Source organism: Mesoplodon mirus, assembly GCF_964341445.2.
Source record: "Mesoplodon mirus genome assembly, chromosome: 14".
NCBI classification, from domain to species: Eukaryota; Metazoa; Chordata; class Mammalia; order Artiodactyla; family Ziphiidae; genus Mesoplodon; species Mesoplodon mirus.
In genome coordinates this window covers 87,928,739-87,956,143 of record NC_138990.1, presented here as the reverse complement: position 1 = coordinate 87,956,143, position 27,405 = coordinate 87,928,739, and positions in this window count along the sequence as shown.

The window sequence follows — 27,405 nt, the reverse complement described above, 5'->3', positions numbered from 1 at the left end:
GTCAATCAGGCTCCTCTACACTGGCGATAACAAATTAGAAACTATAAAAGAAATAAGAAAAAAAGAAGATCTAAAAATTGTCACAAGAGCCGTATAAATTATTTAGAGCTAAGCATACGTAGAAGGCAATATAACTAACGAACTGAGTACGAACAGTTAAACTCCGCCCATCCCAAGGTTAGGAAAAGACTGTTGTTACTTTATGAGAACAGACCCTCTTCTTAAGGAGCAGATCAGTAAGTGAGAGTGAATCAAAGAAACACAGCATTTGAAAAGTCAGCTAGTCCAAGCCTCTTGATCGCACATACAGAAGCTGAAGCCCAGATAGGTTGAGTTACTTGCTAAAGGGCCCAATGTCCTGACTCAAGGACTAGCATTTTTCACTCAGTCGCAAGACACAATCAAATGCAGTACCTTGGAAAGAGATGGGGAAAAAATGAAGAAATCAATTATATAGTTCCTCATCTTTAAGTACAGAAATAGCCGTGACAAAATTACACGTATTGAGGGAAAATTGAAGTGCAGAGTTTAAAATGTCAACAATCCACAGGGAAACTGGAGACCATTTAAAACATTCATATTAAATCTCTCTAGAAAAGACATTAAAAGATCTCCAATCAAAATGTGAATTTTATAATAGACATGGTATGATACAATTTATAATAGATATGGTAGGAACCTTTCCCTTTCACGGGAAAGCTTCGGCTGGGAAAAAGGAATTGTTCTTGAAAATGGGGCCTGTGCTATTGCAGACACTGTGCTCAACCTAGGTCCACCGAATGCTCTGATGTCATCACTGAGGTCACAGAATTCCACTGTGCGCCTGGCAACCTTGCAAACATAACAGCCCTGGTGAGCACTAGGCACTACTGCTGGTTCACCAAGTGGTACAAGTTTTTCAGCCATTTAGGAGACTTGACTATTTTTGTTTGTATTGAATCATTTCAACGGATTGCCCAAGAGCCAAGAAGGGCCAACCTGTAGGGAAGAGGAGGAGTTGGACATCTCTTGAGGCATCTTCTAAGGGAGACTTCTAGTTGGTACGATGGAACGGCGACAAAAGAGGAAACATCTGGAAAATGAAGAGTCCCAGGAAACTGCCGAGAACGGAGGAGGTATGTGGGGGGCAACTTGTCTGGGGCACATGGGTTTCTGCCAAACTGAAGCTTCTCTAGGAAGCGGGGGACTGAGAACGTGTCACCTGTGAAGCAGGGAGCGAGAGACCTTGTCTCACTGATGCTGCCGTATCTATCCGGAGGGTCCCTGTGGTGTGAGACGGCACAGAACGGCCAGATGCCCCCTGGGAGATGGGAGGTCAGCTCCGCTGGTCTGAGGACTCTCTCCTGGGGCAGCCGGGCCTGGAGCTTTGTCGGACTCACAGCAGGCTGCATCCTGCTTGCACAGACCTAGAGGTGCAGCTTTTCTCAGTCCCTAATTTCTCTCTTATGCTCTTGGATCTTTCCTAGGGGTCATGAGGTGGGGGATGTGAAGGATGCAAGGATGCTGAGAGAGACCCATGAGTTGCTTGGCCTCTTTTACCAAAGTGGAAAGAGAAGCCCCATGAGTTGAAGGCCCTGTTGAAAAATATCTTGACAAGTGGAATGCACTTTGAAAGAAGATTGTTTGTCTAGGGATGGTGTCATATTGAAAGCAAGGAGGTTTTATTCCTTCAACAGGAAGAATTTCCCAAAGGAGATCAAGGGAAGGGAAGGGTTTTCCAGAAACTGAGACCGCGTGAGCGGGGGTGAGAAATGGCCTCAGGGTCCTGCGGGGAGCTCTGAGAGCCACGGGCCACGTGGTGCCTGCGTGCATTAAATGTAGGCGAGTAGCTTGCCCTGGGAGAGGGGTGGTCACCCCAGAGCTCCAGCTAGAGGCCTCTGCCCCAGATTAGAGCCCAGTAGCTCCTACCAGGCCCAGGGCCCTGGAGACTGTAGGATGGGCCCTGGGAATGGAGCTCTAGACAGCAGGCAGATTTCCAGGCAGTGGCTGGGACAGGCTGGGGAAGGCAATGACTGCCCCTGACCATTCAGAATATTTTGCCCTATGTTCCTGTGTGTGTGTGTGTGAGTGTGTGTGTGTGTGTGTGTGTGTGTGTGTGGTAGTGCAGAGAAGAGCGAGATGAATGGGGGTAGAGTGCTTACCAGATATAAAGTCTGCGTGGTAAAGTTCTTGTCACCCTGCCTGTACCTGGCTGACACTCGGTGTACGTAAGAGTGTATACAGAATTCTTGTTAGGGGTGTTTTATGAGACAGTAACTCATACACCCATGTACACTCTGATGCAGCAAAAATATCACACACCCCACATATAACTTCCTTAGTAAACCACACACAGCACATGGAGGTATATACACGCATCCCTCCTATACTACGTTCTCATACAACCCACCTGTATCACAATCCTCTCCTCCAACACCAAACGCTGTAGATGAGATATGTATATAGACACACACACTATATATATAGGACACACACACACACACACACACACTATATACATGTATCTCCTCAACTCTTGCACAAACACAACTAACTTCAGCCATCTCTAAATACCTCTATAAGAACCAGTCACGTGTCATACACACCACACTTATAACACATTCTTGAGTAATGCCAGACCCGCTTTGTACAAACCACAGTAAACCACAGTCTCAGTAACCCATGTCAGGATTGCCAGAGAAAATATGGGCTATCCACTTCAATTTGAATTCCAGATAAACAACAAGTAATTTTTCAGTATCCGTATGTCCCACATATTGTATGGGCTATACTTACACTAAAACTAAGTCAGGCCAAATACTGCATGGGAATACTTACACTAAAAGATTATTCTGGGTTTATCTGAAACTGAAATTTAACTGGGTGCCTTGTATTCTTGTTCGCTAAGTCTGGCAACCCTTATATACTTACCACCAGCTGATGTATTATATATTTATTGTAGTTTTGTTTAGTGTGTGTCTTCCCCTACTAGAATGTGCAGCGTTACCAAAGACTACAACAATGGAAGAGTGCCGGATACACAGGAGTAGCTGCTTACTGAATCTTGGTGAATGAATGAATGAACACACACCATAAATACAAGCCACACCATGTAATGAGGAAACGTTACATGTCCCAGAATTCCTGACTTGTGAACAGAAACCATGCACACAAAGGCCACAGACACAGATAGACACGTCTGCACTGTGCTCCCCATGCCAACCCCACACTTACCACAGACTTAGCTGATACACATCACTCACTCTTCCCACACACTCACAGTCACCACCGAGGCCTACATTACCAACTAGACAGTGAGAGAATAAGTATTGATTGGAATTAAATCCTGGAGGATCCACTGGGAACCACACTCTCAGCTGTGTGTATTCACTGCACCTGACACGTGTCACACACTCAGTAAATATTTGTGGACAGAGGACTGATGAACCCACCCTGAGCCTTTCATTCCTCCCTCAGGAATCTCGAAGTCACAAGAGGATCCCCCTCGGCTTGGATCCACTGTGGTGGCCCAAGGCTGCAGCCCAGGGGCAGTGGAGGTCTCCTCTGCCTCTAAATACTTCTTCTGTACTTCTACTCTGCGCAAGCTCAGCTACGCTGGTAAGGGCGTGGGGCTCCTCAGGTGACGGGGTGCTTGGCTGTGAAGCAGGAGGCACACAGATCCCAGGGAGGCTGAGAGGAAATCCAGGGTCATCAGAGGTGATGAGGGCTCTGTGGAGGAGCCTGGGCAGGATGGCTGAGCTGTTCCGAGGGCGTGGATGCCAGCTGAGTCTGGGGGTGTGTGTGTGAATACTGCTACTACCATGGTGGGGAAGTCAAGGAGCAGGGGCCGGAAAGGTCTGGGCTTGAGGTGGAGGGAAGAGGGACCAGATTAAGCATCTTCAGAGGAAAATGTAGGCTTTGTCTTTGCCTTTGCTTCCAGAGAAGGACAGAGTTCTGCATCATACACCTCCAGCCTGAGAGCAGGACCATCCAGCTCAGGTGCACACAGCTCACACATACACGCGCCCTCCAGGCACAGCCCTTCTCAGTGCACATCAACCCCAAGCACGTGCTCCACAGTACTCTCCTGCACCACAGCCCCATTCCACAAGGAATGCACCACCGATATTCCCAAACTCACACTCCTCATCGTACACGCATCCAGCCGCATCCCTCACATACTACAGCCCTCACCACCATACTCCACACCCCTGTATACAGACACCGCTCCAGTATACCCCCCCACGCACATGAAAAGCACACAGATGACACCAGATACACCACTCCGTCCTACGGCCAACGGACACCAAGCTCACGACATTGCTATGTCGTGCCAATGTCCCTCTCTCGTCTACCACACCTGCTCCCTCAGCTTCCGGCATGGTCCATGCATGTTATTATGATTTTAATTTCCTTTTTCAGGAATCCGGAGATTTCATCGAGACACTGCCCAGCCTAGACCACCCCTAGCCCAGGATCAGGAAGAAGGAGAGACCGCTTCCCCATCACACTGTGTCTCCTCCTCACCCTCTTCACCCTGTAAGAACTATCTGCACCCAGACAAAGAGGAAAGGGGCATGAAAATACACTACATGCAGGTACAAGTGAACAAGGGTGTCGCTGTCTCCTGGAAGACAAAGAAACCCTTGGAGTTGCCTGAAAAGCAGCTGAGGATAGAAGAAGTGACCCTTCCTGAGGATGTGTGCGCAGTAGCCACTGACCCCTCTTCTGATGTGTCCACCGAAAGCCTCCTGTCTGACAGTGAGCCCACTGGGGAGGAGAAAGAGTATGAGGAAAGGGCAGAGCCAGGCAGCCCATCAGGGCCACCTGCCGTCGAGGAGAGACCCAGCGCCAAGACAGCGGACTGGATGCTGACCATGGAGACCGGCTTCAGGTGCATGGCCTGCTGCCGGGTCTTCCCCACCTTGGAGATCCTCCAGCAGCACGTGAAGGGCGGCGTCCTGCAGGGCTTCAGCTGCCGTGCCTTTCATCTCACCATGGCCCAGCGGATGGGCAATGTGGAATCCGAGAGCACCCCTGAGGAAGAGGACGAGGAGGAGGAGGAGGAGAACGAGGAGGAGGAGGAGGAGGAGGAGGAGGAGGAGGAGGAGAAGGAGGTAGAGAAGCAAGAAGAAAAGGAGAATGAGGGAGAGCAGCCCACGGGGGAAGGCCCCAGCCCAAAGAGACCCCGCAGGCAGGGTCTTTTCTCTCCTTTGAGTTCCAAACAGCAACTGAGATTCATGGGACAGAAGATCCTGGAAGACGGTGTGGCCGTCCCTTGGAAGAGGTAAGGCTTGAGGCTGGCAGTCTTCTGAGCCTATGTCACGAGGGCCCAGAGGAGTCTAAGGGAAGGGGCCGCACACATGTGCTGGTTTACCTAATGGCTCTGCAGTTGCATCAAATGGGACACACCCAGCACTAACAAAGGCATTGACCTCTGTTGACGTAAACAAGAAGGTGGAGCCTTTTCCTAGGAGTTTTCTCAGGGTCTGCACGATGGACCTCAACTCTTAGAGGACGTACTGCCAGCAGCTCCTTCTCGGCAGAGAGAGCCAGGAGTGGTCTCAAGAGAGGACAGGGGCCCTTGCAGGACCAGAACTTTGAGGTCTGAGAGCCTTGGGCCTGAGCCGAGATCTCACCCGGACCACTGGACCTAGCCTTCTGTGACAAAGGGGAATATGAAAGAGAGTCACGTGGAAATGAGGTCCCCCGAGATATGGAAATGTTCCAGAACCTTCGTTGCGTGGTAGTTGATCTGGAGCCAAGCTCACTGTGGTGTGTGTGGCTCTGAGCATTAAGGCAATGCTGGAGGGTAACCCTGACCAGCAGAGCTTGGAGTGCTTCTTGTCTCTTCCTGTTCTACCTCATTTGTTTTATCCCTTCCAGGGAGAAGAAAGGACCCTCGGGAGAGTAGCAGACAGAATGCCGTGGTCTGAAGGAGGATGAAGGGACCGGCACTCAGTCTAACATCATATGACAATAGAAGCGTCCTATGCAATAAAGGCCATTTTCCAAACCTTTCCTGGAGCTTTTATTTAATGACATTTTTCTATCTATGCATCTATCTGTCATCTACATCTGTATCTTTCAAGGTTTGTGAACAAGCTTTCACATAAGCACTAGAGACGTCCGCCAGCATTTTCCAGAAGAGGCCTGCAAATTGCTGGGGACTCCTCACAAATAGGGAACGGCCACAACCCCTGCCACACAGACTATGTGCGTGGCCCTCCTGACGTACTCCCACTCTCTCTCTGAATTTCCCAACGTCTGAGATGAGGGTGCTGACTGGAGGCAATGATCACGTGCAGGCTGAATCTTCTCCAGATTCTGATTCTCTTCCTGGGCATATCGTCCTTAAGCACAGTCTCCATGTCCCTGGCCACACTGATCTCTCTCCTTCAGTCCTTCCCTCCCTCCCTCTCCTGCCTCCCAGTGCAGAGAATACTTTTTTGCATTTGAGACGACATTTATTTTTGGTTCACAGAATTCTCACCTGTTCTACTGTGGCCTCCGTTGTGAACATTCCAAAGCTGAGACTTTTCTGTTTTTCTCCCTCATTTCTGCTGAGTCTTTACCTTCCTAATGCAGTGAACTCACAGTGCCTAGCTGACTGGATGGGGAAAAAAATCCAGGGAGCAAAGAGAAATAATAAAAGAATATATCAGTTAATTTTTCATAGTGTTATCCAACTACATATTTTTAAATTTTGGAATAATATTAGGAATCTTCTCTTTATAAAAAACTGAATTATCGGGCTTCCCTCGTGGAGCAGTGGTTAAGAATATGCCTGCGAATGCAGGGGTCATGGGTTCGAGCCCTGGTCTGGGAAGATCCCACGTGCCACGGAGTAACTAAGCCCGCGTGCCACAACTACTGAGCCTGCGCTCTAGAGCCCGTGTGCCACATCAACCGAGCCCACGTGCCACAACTACGGAAGCCTGCGTGCCTAGAGCCCATGCTCCGCAACAAGAGAAGCCACTGCAATGAGAAGCCCGTGCACCACAGCCAAGAGGAGCCCCCGCTCACTGCAACTAGAGAACACCCGCTAGCAGCAACAAAGACCCAATGCAGCCCCAAATAAATTAATTAATTTTAAAAAATTGAATTAGTTTCAAGGGTACAATGTATAAAAGTACAATAAAAGCCCCCCTTCATAACCCCCCAACCCCACTCTCAAGATGGAATCGATATGCTGTGATACAATTTATAGTCGTAGTACTACTCCTCCTCCCACCACATCCGAAATCCTCTGAGCCAGGTGCAGCAGCTTCCTTTCACAATGCTAGGACCCGCCACAAGACACATGATAATCCCTTTGGACATTTCAAGGAGCGGCACCAAGGGAACAGTACCGGGGAAATGCCACTGACAGCTCAGAATATCCATGGCATTTCTAGAGCCTCGGCACTGCTCTCGCTCTGGGAATGAAGGTCCAAAAAGCACATCGGAGAATGTTCATAGTTGTAAACAAGCTCCACCTTTGAAACACAATCTACATAGAACCACATATACAAGCCTGCACGATGGATGAAGCCAAGGTCTCCTCCATGATTTCCCTTCTGACCACCTTATTGTCTCCTCAACCATAAAAGGTGAACTTGAAACTCAGGACCTTGCCTTGTCACCAGAAACATCCAAGCTTGGATCAGTCTTTCTAAGACCAGATACTTGCTCTCTGAACTATTAGAGACTTGTCACATACACACAGGTAGAACAGGATTATTTCTATCTACCTGGGGACTTGGAGTCTTTCACATTGCTCCTGTTAAAACTCTCACAACAGCAAAACTTTACCTACAAAGGGTTCAAGCTATGACACTCCCAACTTCCACAAACCTCCTCAGCTCTTGTGAGTCACATGCAGCCAATTCCAGGAATTGGAAACATGGTTGTGAGGATGAAACTGACTTTGGGGCTCCCCTTGGATATGGTCTTCCAGACTTACCAAAAGGCCATTAAGAGGAAGGTTTACCCCACCTCAGGGAAACCCGAGGCAGTACTTGCAGTCAAGGGCTGGCCATGGCTTCTGAGCTACATCCAAAAAGAATTTCATACTGTACCTGGATCTGCTGAAGCCATTTCTGACTGTCCGAGAGCCAGCATGTACCACTCCTCAACTGCCTCCATTGTGGATCATCAGTAGGGCTGTCAGATTTAGGACATAAAAATACAGGATACCCAGTTAAACTTGAACTTCACATGAATAATAAGTCATTATTTTTAGTATAAGTAGATCCTATGAACTATTTGGGGCATACTTATCTTCAAAATGTACTCGTTGTTTTTCAAACATTCATATTTAACTAAACAGTCTATATTTTATCTGTCAACCCTACTCAGCAGAAATGATGGAGGCTCATAGAGATCCAGGAGACGCCTCAGCGCCTCCTCAGCTTTTATTTCTACGTCCTGGACAGCGAGCACGAACCTTCCACTCCCAGTCAGTGGCTAGAATGGAGGATATTCTCTGTTTTAGAGCTTTTTCTACTTGTCATTGTTATTATCTTCCTTATGTTAAAGAGATGTTTATTTTTTCCCAATCTTAATAGCTCATCCAAAAGTATTTCAAAGTTCATTAGAGAAGGGAAAAACAATATGGTTCTGAAAAGTGAAGGAAACCGCCTGGTGTTTAGTAAAGAAGTAGTAGGGAGACTGAAAAAGCCAAACTTAATAAGCAGATCTCTCCAAGGGTATTTTCAGAGCTTGATACCCTCCCACACCCTGAAAATATTATTACATCAAGAATGTAGAACTGCTAACCAAATGTAAGGCTCCCATATGATTCTATCAAACTGAGGATGCTTCTTTACTAAGCAGTGAGCACACTTGCTGTCCCAGGGACCTTGGCAGTTGCAACGTAGGGCTCTTCCCTTTGGGATGGAAACAGCAAGTTTTCCTGTGGTCTACACGCTGGCCCCAAAAATACTACACTCCCAATACTTGTCAACTTTAAGTATTTTTCTACATATCTCCATTTTTCTGTTACTATTTGGACTACATCCTAGACTTGACACTACATAAATTGCATTCAAGAAGCTATTTTTAAAAGTTGGTAGGAAACCTTAAATCTATGGCTTGCAGTCCCTGGCTTACTTTCATCCAGGTGCATAAGGGTTTTCAAAAGTAGTCAGGTTAGTTACCCTGTATCACAGCCCCACGCTTGTGTCACAGATATAAAAATGGAACATGATATTTAAGGTTTTAGTTGCCAAATCATCAAGCCTCCCAGACAGAGGCAATAGAGCAAAATGATTACAGAGGCATGGATTTTGATTTGCTCCAGTGTCTTGGGCAAGTCACTTGGCCTCTGTATTTATTTGTACTTATCTGCACTTATCTGTCACTTGGGGGTCATAATTGTACCTGGTCCATGGGTACGCTGTACAAATGATCTGTAAAGTAGTTACAAGAAACCGACACAGAGTAAGCACTCCACAGACATTGGCTATTAGCTATTGGAAATATTTCTCCGTGAAACAGATGACTTTATCCGTGGATGACTCGGTGGGAGACAGTGAATCACAGAATCACAGCATGTTGAAAGTGACCTAGTTCACACTCTAATGTGAAAAGAAGAAAAGTGTGCATGGGTAGAAAATGTCTGAAACTTTACACAACAAAGAGTTCATCATGTTAACTTGGAGGATTAGAATAAATCAGGAAAGGAGGAAAGAAAAACTTGAGTGTAATTCAATTTCTCTATCATTTGTGTTTCTACACTGAGACTCTGAATACACTGGAAGTGCAATTTTTTTTAATGTGGCGGGATAAAGGTTTTCAAGTTTTCCTGATCCATCCATATTATTATCTCAGAATTGCTGGCATTTCTTGCCATCTTTGGATCTACACCCATGTGAGTCAGTGGGCCATTCTGGACGGAGGAGATAATAGAGCAGAAGTGAAGTGAGAGAAAAGGAGAGACAAGATTTTCTCTTTTCTCTTCAAAGAGGAAAGGTCTTTGGAATGGGAACAACTCACAACCAAACTTTGGGGAAAGGATGTGATGGAAAATGAGACAAACATCCTACCCCTGTGATGAGAAGGATTCCCTGGGCTGGATGGAGGGAGGTCACAGGTGGCTGGACAAGGAAACCAACTAGGGAGAAACACACACAAGTGCAGAGCAAACACCCTGAGGCCACTCAGCCTGACTCCATGCAAACATGTGTCCAGCAGACAGCCCTTCACCTGTGGCTCCCCAGCAAGACAGGTACCTCGGGGGTGCCAACTCATTCTGAGTCCATTATGCCTGGCCATTCATAAACCGCTGTCTAACGTGTGAGGAATAAACTCTCAATGTTTATGAGGAAATTGGGGAAGGAGATTGAAAGGTTACTTAAACGAAAAAAAAAGAAGTTCAGGAAGGCAAGATGGTAGAGAGACAAGAAAAAGACCTTAAAAGATAGAAAGGATTTGCCAAAGAAGAGAAAGCAAAAGAAATGATTCCGAATGGGTTAACCTGCAGCTAGGAAGTTAAGGAAGATTATTGATGGGTGAAGACTATGGAATAAAGTGAATAAAATTTCTCAGAAGTTGCTGAGAATATGGTAAGCAGCATGATTATCAAATTATGAATTGGCTGCAATGGCATTCTAGGGGGACACTAGGAAGGTGAAGCAAATGTTCCTGAGATGACAGTAGCAGGTGGAAAGTTGTTTCAGGGGAAGATCAGTCTTGCAGAGGGTGTATCAGAGGAGGGCAAGTGTGAGCAAGCAAGGAAATACTAAGTGTATACGGTTCCTTCACTGAGTGCACCCAGCCCCGCGGTCAGCCTTGAGAACAAGCAGGACTTCAGGTACTGGAGCTACATTTCAGTCATCAAGACTTGAGAAGACACCCTTAACTCAGGTCTTCTCTTCAAACTCCATCTTTCCTTCTTGACCTTCATTTGGCCTCTTCCCTTACCCTCCAGCTGTGGACTGAGGCCACAGAGCAAGATGGGTCACTAGTGTCCTCCATCCCCTGGCGACTGTGGTTCACATCAGTGGAGTACCAAAGGCAATAACCAAGTAACAGACACAAGAGTGTATGAAGAAGAAGAGATTCTGATAAGGCTTTCTGTGACAGTGTGGGCCAAGTCGGCTCTATATGGCTGGTATCACGTGAATTATGAGCAGCCTTAGGGGAGAAGTCCTCAGAAGGCAGAGCCTGGCTCTCGAGAGGCTCTGCGTGCTCACAGCCCACTCCAAGACCTCAGTTACAGCTTCGGCCCCCAATATCTCTCCCTCTGCCTGCTCACAGTTTTTGAAGTCTTCTTTCCTCCACATTTCTCTTGAGAGGTGGAGGAGGAAGATGAGCTTCAGGCCAGCTCAGACTCCCCTGGGATCCCAGCAGGATGCCTATCATTAACCTCCCACCTTCTAGGAAGCTCCTAAGATCTTCACATTTGGGGCAGTTCTCATTTCAGCTGTGCTTCAAATTGCTGGCTGGAGACGGCCTGTTGGAAGGTGGCTAAAAGCAAGTAGCAATCCTTCGGGCAGCCTGGCCCTTCTCGACTGTCAGTCATCTTCAGGGATATTCTGGGAAATGTTGTTTGTTCTAGAGAAGGGAGGGAAACAATCCAATTGTCCAATAATGCTTGAATGGAAAATAAATGATGCTATATGCATGTGATCACATAATATCAAACAGTCAAAAATCAAAGACCTAGATCTATATGGATTCACGTGGATAAATCTTGAAAACATAATATTGATTGAAAGAAAATAAGATAAACAATGTTAGATTGTGATAACAGGTATGTAAGTGTTTAAATATTTAAATCAATTCAACATATTGCTTCTATATATAGAGATGCAAGAAAATAAACTTTATCCAAAGAACACATTATTTACATTTAATATGCTCATTTATCTAGGAGACCCAAAAGAACCCACAGATAAACTAGCAGGAACTAATAAGACGGTTCAACAAGGCACACACATACAAGATCAATAAATTTTAAAAGTCAATCAGGCTCCTCTACACTGGCGATAACAAATTAGAAACTATAAAAGAAAATAAGCAAAAAAGAAGATCTAAAAATTGTCACAAGAGCCGTATAACTTATTTAGAGCTAAGCATACGTAGAAGGCAATATAACTAACGAACTGAGTACGAACAGTTAAACTCCGCCCAACCCAAGGTTAGGAAAAGACTGTTGTTACTTTATGAGAACAGACCCTCTTCTTAAGGAGCAGATCAGTAAGTGAGAGTGAATCAAAGAAACACAGCATTTGAAAAGTCAGCTAGTCCAAGCCTCTTGATCGCACATACAGAAGCTGAAGCCCAGATAGGTTGAGTTACTTGCTAAAGGGCCCAATGTCCTGACTCAAGGACTAGCATTTTTCACTCAGTCGCAAGACACAATCAAATGCAGTACCTTGGAAAGAGATGGGGAAAAAATGAAGAAATCAATTATATAGTTCCTCATCTTTAAGTACAGAAATAGCCGTGACAAAATTACACGTATTGAGGGAAAATTGAAGTGCAGAGTTTAAAATGTCAATAATCCACAGGGAAACTGGAGACCATTTAAAACATTCATATTAAATCTCTCTAGAAAAGACATTAAAAGATCTCCAATCAAAATGTGAATTTTATAATAGACATGGTATGATACAATTTATAATAGATATGGTAGGAACCTTTCCCTTTCACGGGAAAGCTTCGGCTGGGAAAAAGGAATTGTTCTTGAAAATGGGGCCTGTGCTATTGCAGACACTGTGCTCAACCTAGGTCCACCGAATGCTCTGATGTCATCACTGAGGTCACAGAATTCCACTGTGCGCCTGGCAACCTTGCAAACATAACAGCCCTGGTGAGCACTAGGCACTACTGCTGGTTCACCAAGTGGTACAAGTTTTTCAGCCATTTAGGAGACTTGACTATTTTTGTTTGTATTGAATCATTTCAACGGATTGCCCAAGAGCCAAGAAGGGCCAACCTGTAGGGAAGAGGAGGAGTTGGACATCTCTTGAGGCATCTTCTAAGGGAGACTTCTAGTTGGTACGATGGAACGGCGACAAAAGAGGAAACATCTGGAAAATGAAGAGTCCCAGGAAACTGCCGAGAACGGAGGAGGTATGTGGGGGGCAACTTGTCTGGGGCACATGGGTTTCTGCCAAACTGAAGCTTCTCTAGGAAGCGGGGGACTGAGAACGTGTCACCTGTGAAGCAGGGAGCGAGACACCTTGTCTCACTGATGCTGCCGTATCTATCCGGAGGGTCCCTGTGGTGTGAGACGGCACAGAACGGCCAGATGCCCCCTGGGAGATGGGAGGTCAGCTCCGCTGGTCTGAGGACTCTCTCCTGGGGCAGCCGGGCCTGGAGCTTTGTCGGACTCACAGCAGGCTGCATCCTGCTTGCACAGACCTAGAGGTGCAGCTTTTCTCAGTCCCCGATTTCTCTCTTATGCTCTTGGATCTTTCCTAGGGGTCATGAGGTGGGGGATGTGAAGGATGCAAGGATGCTGAGAGAGACCCATGAGTTGCTTGGCCTCTTTTACCAAAGTGGAAAGAGAAGCCCCATGAGTTGAAGGCCCTGTTGAAAAATATCTTGACAAGTGGAATGCACTTTGAAAGAAGATTGTTTGTCTAGGGATGGTGTCATATTGAAAGCAATGAGGTTTTATTCCTTCAACAGGAAGAATTTCCCAAAGGAGATCAAGGGAAGGGAAGGGTTTTCCAGAGACTGAGACCGCGTGAGCGGGGGTGAGAAATGGCCTCAGGGTCCTGCGGGGAGCTCTGAGAGCCACGGGCCACGTGGTGCCTGCGTGCATTAAATGTAGGCGAGTAGCTTGCCCTGGGAGAGGGGTGGTCACCCCAGAGCTCCAGCTAGAGGCCTCTGCCCCAGATTAGAGCCCAGTAGCTCCTACCAGGCCCAGGGCCCTGGAGACTGTAGGATGGGCCCTGGGAATGGAGCTCTAGACAGCAGGCAGATTTCCAGGCAGTGGCTGGGACAGGCTGGGGAAGGCAATGACTGCCCCTGACCATTCAGAATATTTTGCCCTATGTTCCTGTGTGTGTGTGTGTGTGAGTGTGTGTGTGTGTGTGTGTGTGGTAGTGCAGAGAAGAGCGAGATGAATGGGGGTAGAGTGCTTACCAGATATAAAGTCTGCGTGGTAAAGTTCTTGTCACCCTGCCTGGACCTGGCTGACACTCGGTGTACGTAAGAGTGTATACAGAATTCTTGTTAGGGGTGTTTTATGAGACAGTAACTCATACACCCATGTACACTCTGATGCAGCAAAAATATCACACACCCCACATATAACTTCCTTAGTAAACCACACACAGCACATGGAGGTATATACACGCATCCCTCCTATACTACGTTCTCATACAAACCACCTGTATCACAATCCTCTCCTCCAACACCAAACGCTGGAGATGAGATATGTATATAGACACACACACTGTATATATAGGACACACACACACACACACACACACACACACTATATACATGTATCTCCTCAACTCTTGAACAAACACAACTAACTTCAGCCATCTCTAAATACCTCTATAAGAACCAGTCACGTGTCATACACACCACACTTATAACACATTCTTGAGTAATGCCAGACCCGCTTTGTACAAACCACAGTAAACCACAGTCTCAGTAACCCATGTCAGGATTGCCAGAGAAAATATGGGCTATCCAGTTCAATTTGAATTCTAGATAAAGAACAAGTAATTTTTCAGTATCCGTATGTCCCACATATTGTATGGGCTATACTTACACTAAAACTAAGTCAGGCCAAATACTGCATGGGAATACTTACACTAAAAGATTATTCTGGGTTTATCTGAAACTGAAATTTAACTGGGTGCCTTGTATTCTTGTTCGCTAAGTCTGGCAACCCTTATATACTTACCACCAGCTGATGTATTATATATTTATTGTAGTTTTGTTTAGTGTGTGTCTTCCCCTACTAGAATGTGCAGCGTTACCAAAGACTACAACAATGGAAGAGTGCCGGATACACAGGAGTAGCTGCTTACTGAATCTTGGTGAATGAATGAATGAACACACACCATAAATACAAGCCACACCATGTAATGAGGAAACGTTACATGTCCCAGAATTCCTGACTTGTGAACAGAAACCATGCACACAAAGGCCACAGACACAGATAGACACGTCTGCACTGTGCTCCCCATGCCAACCCCACACTTACCACAGACTTAACTGATACACATCACTCACTCTTCCCACACACTCACAGTCACCACCGAGGCCTACATTACCAACTAGACAGTGAGAGAATAAGTATTGATTGGAATTAAATCCTGGAGGATCCACTGGGAACCACACTCTCAGCTGTGTGTATTCACTGCACCTGACACGTGTCACACACTCAGTAAATATTTGTGGACAGAGGACTGATGAACCCACCCTGAGCCTTTCATTCCTCCCTCAGGAATCTCGAAGTCACAAGAGGATCCCCCTCGGCTTGGATCCACTGTGGTGGCCCAAGGCTGCAGCCCAGGGGCAGTGGAGGTCTCCTCTGCCTCTAAATACTTCTTCTGTACTTCTACTCTGCGCAAGCTCAGCTACGCTGGTAAGGGCGTGGGGCTCCTCAGGTGACGGGGTGCTTGGCTGTGAAGCAGGAGGCACACAGATCCCAGGGAGGCTGAGAGGAAATCCAGGGTCATCAGAGGTGATGAGGGCTCTGTGGAGGAGCCTGGGCAGGATGGCTGAGCTGTTCCGAGGGCGTGGATGCCAGCTGAGTCTGGGGGTGTGTGTGTGAATACTGCTACTACCATGGTGGGGAAGTCAAGGAGCAGGGGCCGGAAAGGTCTGGGCTTGAGGTGGAGGGAAGAGGGACCAGATTAAGCATCTTCAGAGGAAAATGTAGGCTTTGTCTTTGCCTTTGCTTCCAGAGAAGGACAGAGTTCTGCATCATACACCTCCAGCCTGAGAGCAGGACCATCCAGCTCAGGTGCACACAGCTCACACATACACGCGCCCTCCAGGCACAGCCCTTCTCAGTGCACATCAACCCCAAGCACGTGCTCCACAGTACTCTCCTGCACCACAGCCCCATTCCACAAGGAATGCACCACCGATATTCCCAAACTCACACTCCTCATCGTACACGCATCCAGCCGCATCCCTCACATACTACAGCCCTCACCACCATACTCCACAGCCCTGTATACATACACCGCTCCAGTATACCCCCCCACGCACATGAAAAGCCCACAGATGACACCACATACACCACTCCGTCCTACGGCCAACGGACACCAAGCTCACGACATTGCTATGTCGTGCCAATGTCCCTCTCTCGTCTACCACACCTGCTCCCTCAGCTTCCGGCATGGCCCATGCATGTTATTATGATTTTAATTTCCTTTTTCAGGAATCCGGAGATTTCATCGAGACACTGCCCAGCCTAGACCACCCCTAACCCAGGATCAGGAAGAAGGAGAGACCGCTTCCCCATCACACTGTGTCTCCTCCTCACCCTCTTCACCCTGTAAGAACTATCTGCACCCAGACAAAGAGGAAAGGGGCATGAAAATACACTACATGCAGGTACAAGTGAACAAGGGTGTCGCTGTCTCCTGGAAGACAAAGAAACCCTTGGAGTTGCCTGAAAAGCAGCTGAGGATAGAAGAAGTGACCCTTCCTGAGGATGTGTGCGCAGTAGCCACTGACCCCTCTTCTGATGTGTCCACCGAAAGCCTCCTGTCTGACAGTGAGCCCACTGGGGAGGAGAAAGAGTATGAGGAAAGGGCAGAGCCAGGCAGCCCATCAGGGCCACCTGCCGTCGAGGAGAGACCCAGCGCCAAGACAGCGGACTGGATGCTGACCATGGAGACCGGCTTCAGGTGCATGGCCTGCTGCCGGGTCTTCCCCACCTTGGAGATCCTCCAGCAGCACGTGAAGGGCGGCGTCCTGCAGGGCTTCAGCTGCCGTGCCTTTCATCTCACCATGGCCCAGCGGATGGGCAATGTGGAATCCGAGAGCACCCCTGAGGAAGAGGACGAGGAGGAGGTGGAGGAGAACGAGGAGGAGGTGGAGGAGGAGGAGGAGGAGGAGGAGGAGGAGAAGGAGGTAGAGAAGCAAGAAGAAAAGGAGAATGAGGGAGAGCAGCCCACGGGGGAAGGCCCCAGCCCAAAGAGACCCCGCAGGCAGGGTCTTTTCTCTCCTTTGAGTTCCAAACAGCAACTGAGATTCATGGGACAGAAGATCCTGGAAGACGGTGTGGCCGTCCCTTGGAAGAGGTAAGGCTTGAGGCTGGCAGTCTTCTGAGCCTATGTCACGAGGGCCCAGAGGAGTCTAAGGGAAGGGGCCGCACACATGTGCTGGTTTACCTAATGGCTCTGCAGTTGCATCAAATGGGACACACCCAGCACTAACAAAGGCATTGACCTCTGTTGACGTAAACAAGAAGGTGGAGCCTTTTCCTAGGAGTTTTCTCAGGGTCTGCACGATGGACCTCAACTCTTAGAGGACGTACTGCCAGCAGCTCCTTCTCGGCAGAGAGAGCCAGGAGTGGTCTCAAGAGAGGACAGGGGCCCTTGCAGGACCAGAACTTTGAGGTCTGAGAGCCTTGGGCCTGAGCCGAGATCTCACCCGGACCACTGGACCTAGCCTTCTGTGACAAAGGGGAATATGAAAGAGAGTCACGTGGAAATGAGGTCCCCCGAGATATGGAAATGTTCCAGAACCTTCGTTGCGTGGTAGTTGATCTGGAGCCAAGCTCACTGTGGTGTGTGTGGCTCTGAGCATTAAGGCAATGCTGGAGGGTAACCCTGACCAGCAGAGCTTGGAGTGCTTCTTGTCTCTTCCTGTTCTACCTCATTTGTTTTATCCCTTCCAGGGAGAAGAAAGGACCCTCGGGAGAGTAGCAGACAGAATGCCGTGGTCTGAAGGAGGATGAAGGGACCGGCACTCAGTCTAACATCATATGACAATAGAAGCGTCCTATGCAATAAAGGGCATTTTCCAAACCTTTCCTGGAGCTTTTATTTAATGACATTTTTCTATCTATGCATCTATCTGTCATCTACATCTGTATCTTTCAAGGTTTGTGAACAAGCTTTCACATAAGCACTAGAGACGTCCGCCAGCATTTTCCAGAAGAGGCCTGCAAATTGCTGGGGACTCCTCACAAATAGGGAACGGCCACAACCCCTGCCACACAGACTATGCGCGTGGCCCTCCTGACGTACTCCCACTCTCTCTCTGAATTTCCCAACGTCTGAGATGAGGGTGCTGACTGGAGGCAATGATCACGTGCAGGCTGAATCTTCTCCAGATTCTGATTCTCTTCCTGGGCATATCGTCCTTAAGCACAGTCTCCATGTCCCTGGCCACACTGATCTCTCTCCTTCAGTCCTTTCCTCCCTCCCTCTCCTTCCTCCCAGTGCAGAGAATACTTTTTGCATTTGAGACGACATTTATTTTTGGTTCACAGAATTCTCACCTGTTCTACTGTGGCCTCCGTTGTGAACATTCCAAAGCTGAGACTTTTCTGTTTTTCTCCCTCATTTCTGCTGAGTCTTTACCTTCCTAATGCAGTGAACTCACAGTGCCTAGCTGACTGGATGGGGAAAAAAATCCAGGGAGCAAAGAGAAATAATAAAAGAATATATCAGTTAATTTTTCATAGTGTTATCCAACTACATATTTTTAAAATTTTTGAATAATATTAGGAATCTTCTCTTTATAAAAAACTGAATTATCGGGCTTCCCTGGTGGAGCAGTGGTTAAGAATATGCCTGCGAATGCAGGGGTCATGGGTTCGAGCCCTGGTCTGGGAAGATCCCACGTGCCACGGAGTAACTAAGCCCGCGTGCCACAACTACTGAGCCTGCGCTCTAGAGCCCGTGTGCCACATCAACCGAGCCCACGTGCCACAACTACGGAAGCCTGCGTGCCTAGAGACCATGCTCCACAACAAGAGAAGCCACTGCAATGAGAAGCCCGTGCACCACAGCCAAGAGGAGCCCCCGCTCACTGCAACTAGAGAACACCCGCTAGCAGCAACAAAGACCCAATGCAGCCCCAAATAAATTAATTAATTTTAAAAAATTGAATTAGTTTCAAGGGTACAATGTATAAAAGTACAATAAAAGCCCCCCTTCATAACCCCCCAACCCCACTCTCAAGATGGAATCGATATGCTGTGATACAATTTATAGTCGTAGTACTACTCCTCCTCCCACCACATCCGAAATCCTCTGAGCCCGGTGCAGCAGCTTCCTTTCACAATGCTAGGACCCTCCACAAGACACATGATAATCCCTTTGGACATTTCAAGGAGCGGCACCAAGGGAACAGTACCGGGGAAATGCCACTGACAGCTCAGAATATCCATGGCATTTCTAGAGCCTCGGCACTGCTCTCGCTCTGGGAATGAAGGTCCAAAAAGCACATCGGAGAATGTTCATAGTTGTAAACAAGCTCCACCTTTGAAACACAATCTACATAGAACCACATATACAAGCCTGCACGATGGATGAAGCCAAGGTCTCCTCCATGATTTCCCTTCTGACCACCTTATTGTCTCCTCAACCATAAAAGGTGAACTTGAAACTCAGGACCTTGCCTTGTCACCAGAAACATCCAAGCTTGGATCAGTCTTTCTAAGACCAGATACTTGCTCTCTGAACTATTAGAGACTTGTCACATACACACAGGTAGAACAGGATTATTTCTATCTACCTGGGGACTTGGAGTCTTTCACATTGCTCCTGTTAAAACTCTCACAACAGCAAAACTTTACCTACAAAGGGTTCAAGCTATGACACTCCCAACTTCCACAAACCTCCTCAGCTCTTGTGAGTCACATGCAGCCAATTCCAGGAATTGGAAACATGGTTGTGAGGATGAAACTGACTTTGGGGCTCCCCTTGGATATGGTCTTCCAGACTTACCAAAAGGCCATTAAGAGGAAGGTTTACCCCACCTCAGGGAAACCCGAGGCAGTACTTGCAGTCAAGGGCTGGCCATGGCTTCTGAGCTACATCCAAAAAGAATTTCATACTGTACCTGGATCTGCTGAAGCCATTTCTGACTGTCCGAGAGCCAGCATGTACCACTCCTCAACTGCCTCCATTGTGGATCATCAGTAGGGCTGTCAGATTTAGGACATAAAAATACAGGATACCCAGTTAAACTTGAACTTCACATGAATAATAAGTCATTATTTTTAGTATAAGTAGATCCTATGAACTATTTGGGGCATACTTATCTTCAAAATGTACTCGTTGTTTTTCAAACATTCATATTTAACTAAACAGTCTATATTTTATCTGTCAACCCTACTCAGCAGAAATGATGGAGGCTCATAGAGATCCAGGAGACGCCTCAGCGCCTCCTCAGCTTTTATTTCTACGTCCTGGACAGCGAGCACGAACCTTCCACTCCCAGTCAGTGGCTAGAATGGAGGATATTCTCTGTTTTAGAGCTTTTTCTACTTGTCATTGTTATTATCTTCCTTATTTTAAAGAGATGTTTATTTTTTCCCAATCTTAATAGCTCATCCAAAAGTATTTCAAAGTTCATTAGAGAAGGGAAAAACAATATGGTTCTGAAAAGTGAAGGAAACCGCCTGGTGTTTAGTAAAGAAGTAGTAGGGAGACTGAAAAAGCCAAACTTAATAAGCAGATCTCTCCAAGGGTATTTTCAGAGCTTGATACCCTCCCACACCCTGAAAATATTATTACATCAAGAATGTAGAACTGCTAACCAAATGTAAGGCTCCCATATGATTCTATCAAACTGAGGATGCTTCTTTACTAAGCAGTGAGCACACTTGCTGTCCCAGGGACCTTGGCAGTTGCAACGTAGGGCTCTTCCCTTTGGGATGGAAACAGCAAGTTTTCCTGTGGTCTACACGCTGGCCCCAAAAATACTACACTCCCAATACTTGTCAACTTTAAGTATTTTTCTACATATCTCCATTTTTCTGTTACTATTTGGACTACATCCTAGACTTGACACAACATAAATTGCATTCAAGAAGCTATTTTTAAAAGTTGGTAGGAAACCTTAAATCTATGGCTTGCAGTCCCTGGCTTACTTTCATCCAGGTGCATAAGGGTTTTCAAAAGTAGTCAGGTTAGTTACCCTGTATCACAGCCCCACGCTTGTGTCACAGATATAAAAATGGAACATGATATTTAAGGTTTTAGTTGCCAAATCATCAAGCCTCCCAGACAGAGGCAATAGAGCAAAATGATTACAGAGGCATGGATTTTGATTTGCTCCAGTGTCTTGGGCAAGTCACTTGGCCTCTGTATTTATTTGTACTTATCTGCACTTATCTGTCACTTGGGGGTCATAATTGTACCTGGTCCATGGGTACGCTGTACAAATGATCTGTAAAGTAGTTACAAGAAACCGACACAGAGTAAGCACTCCACAGACATTGGCTATTAGCTATTGGAAATATTTCTCCGTGAAACAGATGACATTATCCGTGGATGACTCGGTGGGAGACAGTGAATCACAGAATCACAGCATGTTGAAAGTGACCTAGTTCACACTCTAATGTGAAAAGAAGAAAAGTGTGCATGGGTAGAAAATGTCTGAAACTTTACACAACAAAGAGTTCATCATGTTAACTTGGAGGATTAGAATAAATCAGGAAAGGAGGAAAGAAAAACTTGAGTGTAATTCAATTTCTCTATCATTTGTGTTTCTACACTGAGACTCTGAATACACTGGAAGTGCAATTTTTTTTAATGTGGCGGGATAAAGGTTTTCAAGTTTTCCTGATCCATCCGTATTATTATCTCAGAATTGCTGGCATTTCTTGCCATCTTTGGATCTACACCCATGTGAGTCAGTGGGCCATTCTGGACGGAGGAGATAATAGAGCAGAAGTGAAGTGAGAGAAAAGGAGAGACAAGATTTTCTCTTTTCCCTTCAAAGAGGAAAGGTCTTTGGAATGGGAACAACTCACAACCAAACTTTGGGGAAAGGATGTGATGGAAAATGAGACAAACATCCTACCCCTGTGATGAGAAGGATTCCCTGGGCTGGATGGAGGGAGGTCACAGGTGGCTGGACAAGGAAACCAACTAGGGAGAAACACACACAAGTGCAGAGCAAACACCCTGAGGCCACTCAGCCTGACTCCATGCAAACATGTGTCCAGCAGACAGCCCTTCACCTGTGGCTCCCCAGCAAGACAGGTACCTCGGGGGTGCCAACTCATTCTGAGTCCATTATGCCTGGCCATTCATAAACCGCTGTCTAACGTGTGAGGAATAAACTCTCAATGTGTATGAGGAAATTGGGGAAGGAGATTGAAAGGTTACTTAAACGAAAAAAAAAAGAAGTTCAGGAAGGCAAGATGGTAGAGAGACAAGAAAAAGACCTTAAAAGATAGAAAGGATTTGCCAAAGAAGAGAAAGCAAAAGAAATGATTCCGAATGGGTTAACCTGCAGCTAGGAAGTTAAGGAAGATTATTGATGGGTGAAGACTATGGAATAAAGTGAATAAAATTTCTCAGAAGTTGCTGAGAATATGGTAAGCAGCATGATTATCAAATTATGAATTGGCTGCAATGGCATTCTAGGGGGACACTAGGAAGGGGAAGCAAATGTTCCTGAGATGACAGTAGCAGGTGGAAAGTTGTTTCAGGGGAAGATCAGTCTTGCAGAGGGTGTATCAGAGGAGGGCAAGTGTGAGCAAGCAAGGAAATACTAACTGTATACGGTTCCTTCACTGAGTGCACCCAGCCCCGCGGTCAGCCTTGAGAACAAGCAGGACTTCAGGTACTGGAGCTACATTTCAGTCATCAAGACTTGAGAAGACACCCTTAACTCAGGTCTTCTCTTCAAACTCCATCTTTCCTTCTTGACCTTCATTTGGCCTCTTCCCTTACCCTCCAGCTGTGGACTGAGGCCACAGAGCAAGATGCGTCACTAGTGTCCTCCATCCCCTGGCGACTGTGGTTCACATCAGTGGAGTACCAAAGGCAATAACCAAGTAACAGACACAAGAGTGTATGAAGAAGAAGAGATTCTGATAAGGCTTTCTGTGACAGTGTGGGCCAAGTCGGCTCTATATGGCTGGTATCACGTGAATTATGAGCAGCCTTAGGGGAGAAGTCCTCAGAAGGCAGAGCCTGGCTCTCGAGAGGCTCTGCGTGCTCACAGCCCACTCCAAGACCTCAGTTACAGCTTCGGCCCCCAATATCTCTCCCTCTGCCTGCTCACAGTTTTTGAAGTCTTCTTTCCTCCACATTTCTCTTGAGAGGTGGAGGAGGAAGATGAGCTTCAGGCCAGCTCAGACTCCCCTGGGATCCCAGCAGGATGCCTATCATTAACCTCCCACCTTCTAGGAAGCTCCTAAGATTTTCACATTTGGGGCAGTTCTCATTTCAGCTGTGCTTCAAATTGCTGGCTGGAGACGGCCTGTTGGAAGGTGGCTAAAAGCAAGTAGCAATCCTTCGGGCAGCCTGGCCCTTCTCGACTGTCAGTCATCTTCAGGGATATTCTGGGAAATGTTGTTTGTTCTAGAGAAGGGAGGGAAACAATCCAATTGTCCAATAATGCTTGAATGGAAAATAAATGATGCTATATGCATGTGATCACATAATATCAAACAGTCAAAAATCAAAGACCTAGATCTATATGGATTCACGTGGATAAATCTTGAAAACATAATATTGATTGAAAGAAAATAAGATAAACAATGTTAGATTGTGATAACAGGTATGTAAGTGTTTAAATATTTAAATCAATTCAACATATTGCTTCTATATATAGAGATGCAAGAAAATAAACTTTATCCAAAGAACACATTATTTACATTTAATATGTTCATTTATCTAGGAGACCCAAAAGAACCCACAGATAAACTAGCAGGAACTAATAAGACGGTTCAACAAGGCACACACATACAAGATCAATAAATTTTAAAAGTCAATCAGGCTCCTCTACACTGGCGATAACAAATTAGAAACTATAAAAGAAAATAAGAAAAAAAGAAGATCTAAAAATTGTCACAAGAGCCGTATAAATTATTTAGAGCTAAGCATACATAGAAGGCAATATAAATAACGAACTGAGTACGAACAGTTAAACTCCGCCCAACCCAAGGTTAGGAAAAGACTGTTGTTACTTTATGAGAACAGACCCTCTTCTTAAGGAGCAGATCAGTAAGTGAGAGTGAATCAAAGAAACACAACATTTGAAAAGTCAGCTAGTCCAAGCCTCTTGATCGCACATACAGAAGCTGAAGCCCAGATAGGTTGAGTTACTTGCTAAAGGGCCCAATGTCCTGACTCAAGGACTAGCATTTTTCACTCAGTCGCAATCAAATGCAGTACCTTGGAAAGAGATGGGGAAAAAATGAAGAAATCAATTATATAGTTCCTCATCTTTAAGTACAGAAATAGCCGTGACAAAATTACACGTATTGAGGGAAAATTGAAGTGCAGAGTTTAAAATGTCAATAATCCACAGGGAAACTGGAGACCATTTAAAACATTCATATTAAATCTCTCTAGAAAAGACATTAAAAGATCTCCAATCAAAATGTGAATTTTATAATAGACATGGTATGATACAATTTATAATAGATATGGTAGGAACCTTTCCCTTTCACGGGAAAGCTTCGGCTGGGAAAAAGGAATTGTTCTTGAAAATGGGGCCTGTGCTATTGCAGACACTGTGCTCAACCTAGGTCCACCGAATGCTCTGATGTCATCACTGAGGTCACAGAATTCCACTGTGCGCCTGGCAACCTTGCAAACATAACAGCTCTGGTGAGCACTAGGCACTAGTGCTGGTTCACCAAGTGGTACAAGTTTTTCAGCCATTTAGGAGACTTGACTATTTTTGTTTGTATTGAATCATTTCAACGGATTGCCCAAGAGCCAAGAAGGGCCAACCTGTAGGGAAGAGGAGGAGTTGGACATCTCTTGAGGCATCTTCTAAGGGAGACTTCTAGTTGGTACGATGGAACGGCGACAAAAGAGGAAACATCTGGAAAATGAAGAGTCCCAGGAAACTGCCGAGAACGGAGGAGGTATGTGGGGGGCAACTTGTCTGGGGCACATGGGTTTCTGCCAAACTGAAGCTTCTCTAGGAAGCGGGGGACTGAGAACGTGTCACCTGTGAAGCAGGGAGCGAGAGACCTTGTCTCACTGATGCTGCCGTATCTATCCGGAGGGTCCCTGTGGTGTGAGACGGCACAGAACGGCCAGATGCCCCCTGGGAGATGGGAGGTCAGCTCCGCTGGTCTGAGGACTCTCTCCTGGGGCAGCCGGGCCTGGAGCTTTGTCGGACTCACAGCAGGCTGCATCCTGCTTGCACAGACCTAGAGGTGCAGCTTTTCTCAGTCCCCGATTTCTCTCTTATGCTCTTGGATCTTTCCCTGGGGTCATGAGGTGGGGGATGTGAAGGATGCAAGGATGCTGAGAGAGACCCATGAGTTGCTTGGCCTCTTTTACCAAAGTGGAAAGAGAAGCCCCATGAGTTGAAGGCCCTGTTGAAAAATATCTTGACAAGTGGAATGCACTTTGAAAGAAGATTGTTTGTCTAGGGATGGTGTCATATTGAAAGCAAGGAGGTTTTATTCCTTCAACAGGAAGAATTTCCCAAAGGAGATCAAGGGAAGGGAAGGGTTTTCCAGAAACTGAGACCGCGTGAGTGGGGGTGAGAAATGGCCTCAGGGTCCTGCGGGGAGCTCTGAGAGCCACGGGCCACGTGGTGCCTGCGTGCATTAAATGTAGGCGAGTAGCTTGCCCTGGGAGAGGGGTGGTCACCCCAGAGCTCCAGCTAGAGGCCTCTGCCCCAGATTAGAGCCCAGTAGCTCCTACCAGGCCCAGGGCCCTGGAGACTGTAGGATGGGCCCTGGGAATGGAGCTCTAGACAGCAGGCAGATTTCCAGGCAGTGGCTGGGACAGGCTGGGGAAGGCAATGACTGCCCCTGACCATTCAGAATATTTTGCCCTATGTTCCTGTGTGTGTGTGTGTGTGAGTGTGTGTGTGTGTGTGTGTGTGTGTGTGTGTGGTAGTGCAGAGAAGAGCGAGATGAATGGGGGTAGAGTGCTTACCAGATATAAAGTCTGCGTGGTAAAGTTCTTGTCACCCTGCCTGGACCTGGCTGACACTCGGTGTACGTAAGAGTGTATACAGAATTCTTGTTAGGGGTGTTTTATGAGACAGTAACTCATACACCCATGTACACTCTGATGCAGCAAAAATATCACACACCCCACATATAACTTCCTTAGTAAACCACACACAGCACATGGAGGTATATACACGCATCCCTCCTATACTACGTTCTCATACAACCCACCTGTATCACAATCCTCTCCTCCAACACCAAACGCTGGAGATGAGATATGTATATAGACACACACACTATATATATAGGACACACACACACACACACACACACACTATATACATGTATCTCCTCAACTCTTGCACAAACACAACTAACTTCAGCCATCTCTAAATACCTCTATAAGAACCAGTCACGTGTCATACACACCACACTTATAACACATTCTTGAGTAATGCCAGACCCGCTTTGTACAAACCACAGTAAACCACAGTCTCAGTAACCCATGTCAGGATTGCCAGAGAAAATATGGGCTATCCAGTTCAATTTGAATTCCAGATAAACAACAAGTAATTTTTCAGTATCCGTATGTCCCACATATTGTATGGGCTATACTTACACTAAAACTAAGTCAGGCCAAATACTGCATGGGAATACTTACACTAAAAGATTATTCTGGGTTTATCTGAAACTGAAATTTAACTGGGTGCCTTGTATTCTTGTTCGCTAAGTCTGGCAACCCTTATATACTTACCACCAGCTGATGTATTATATATTTATTGTAGTTTTGTTTAGTGTGTGTCTTCCCCTACTAGAATGTGCAGCGTTACCAAAGACTACAACAATGGAAGAGTGCCAGATACACAGGAGTAGCTGCTTACTGAATCTTGGTGAATGAATGAATGAACACACACCATAAATACAAGCCACACCATGTAATGAGGAAACGTTACATGTCCCAGAATTCCTGACTTGTGAACAGAAACCATGCACACAAAGGCCACAGACACAGATAGACACGTCTGCACTGTGCTCCCCATGCCAACCCCACACTTACCACAGACTTAACTGATACACATCACTCACTCTTCCCACACACTCACAGTCACCACCGAGGCCTACATTACCAACTAGACAGTGAGAGAATAAGTATTGATTGGAATTAAATCCTGGAGGATCCACTGGGAACCACACTCTCAGCTGTGTGTATTCACTGCACCTGACACGTGTCACACACTCAGTAAATATTTGTGGACAGAGGACTGATGAACCCACCCTGAGCCTTTCATTCCTCCCTCAGGAATCTCGAAGTCACAAGAGGATCCCCCTCGGCTTGGATCCACTGTGGTGGCCCAAGGCTGCAGCCCAGGGGCAGTGGAGGTCTCCTCTGCCTC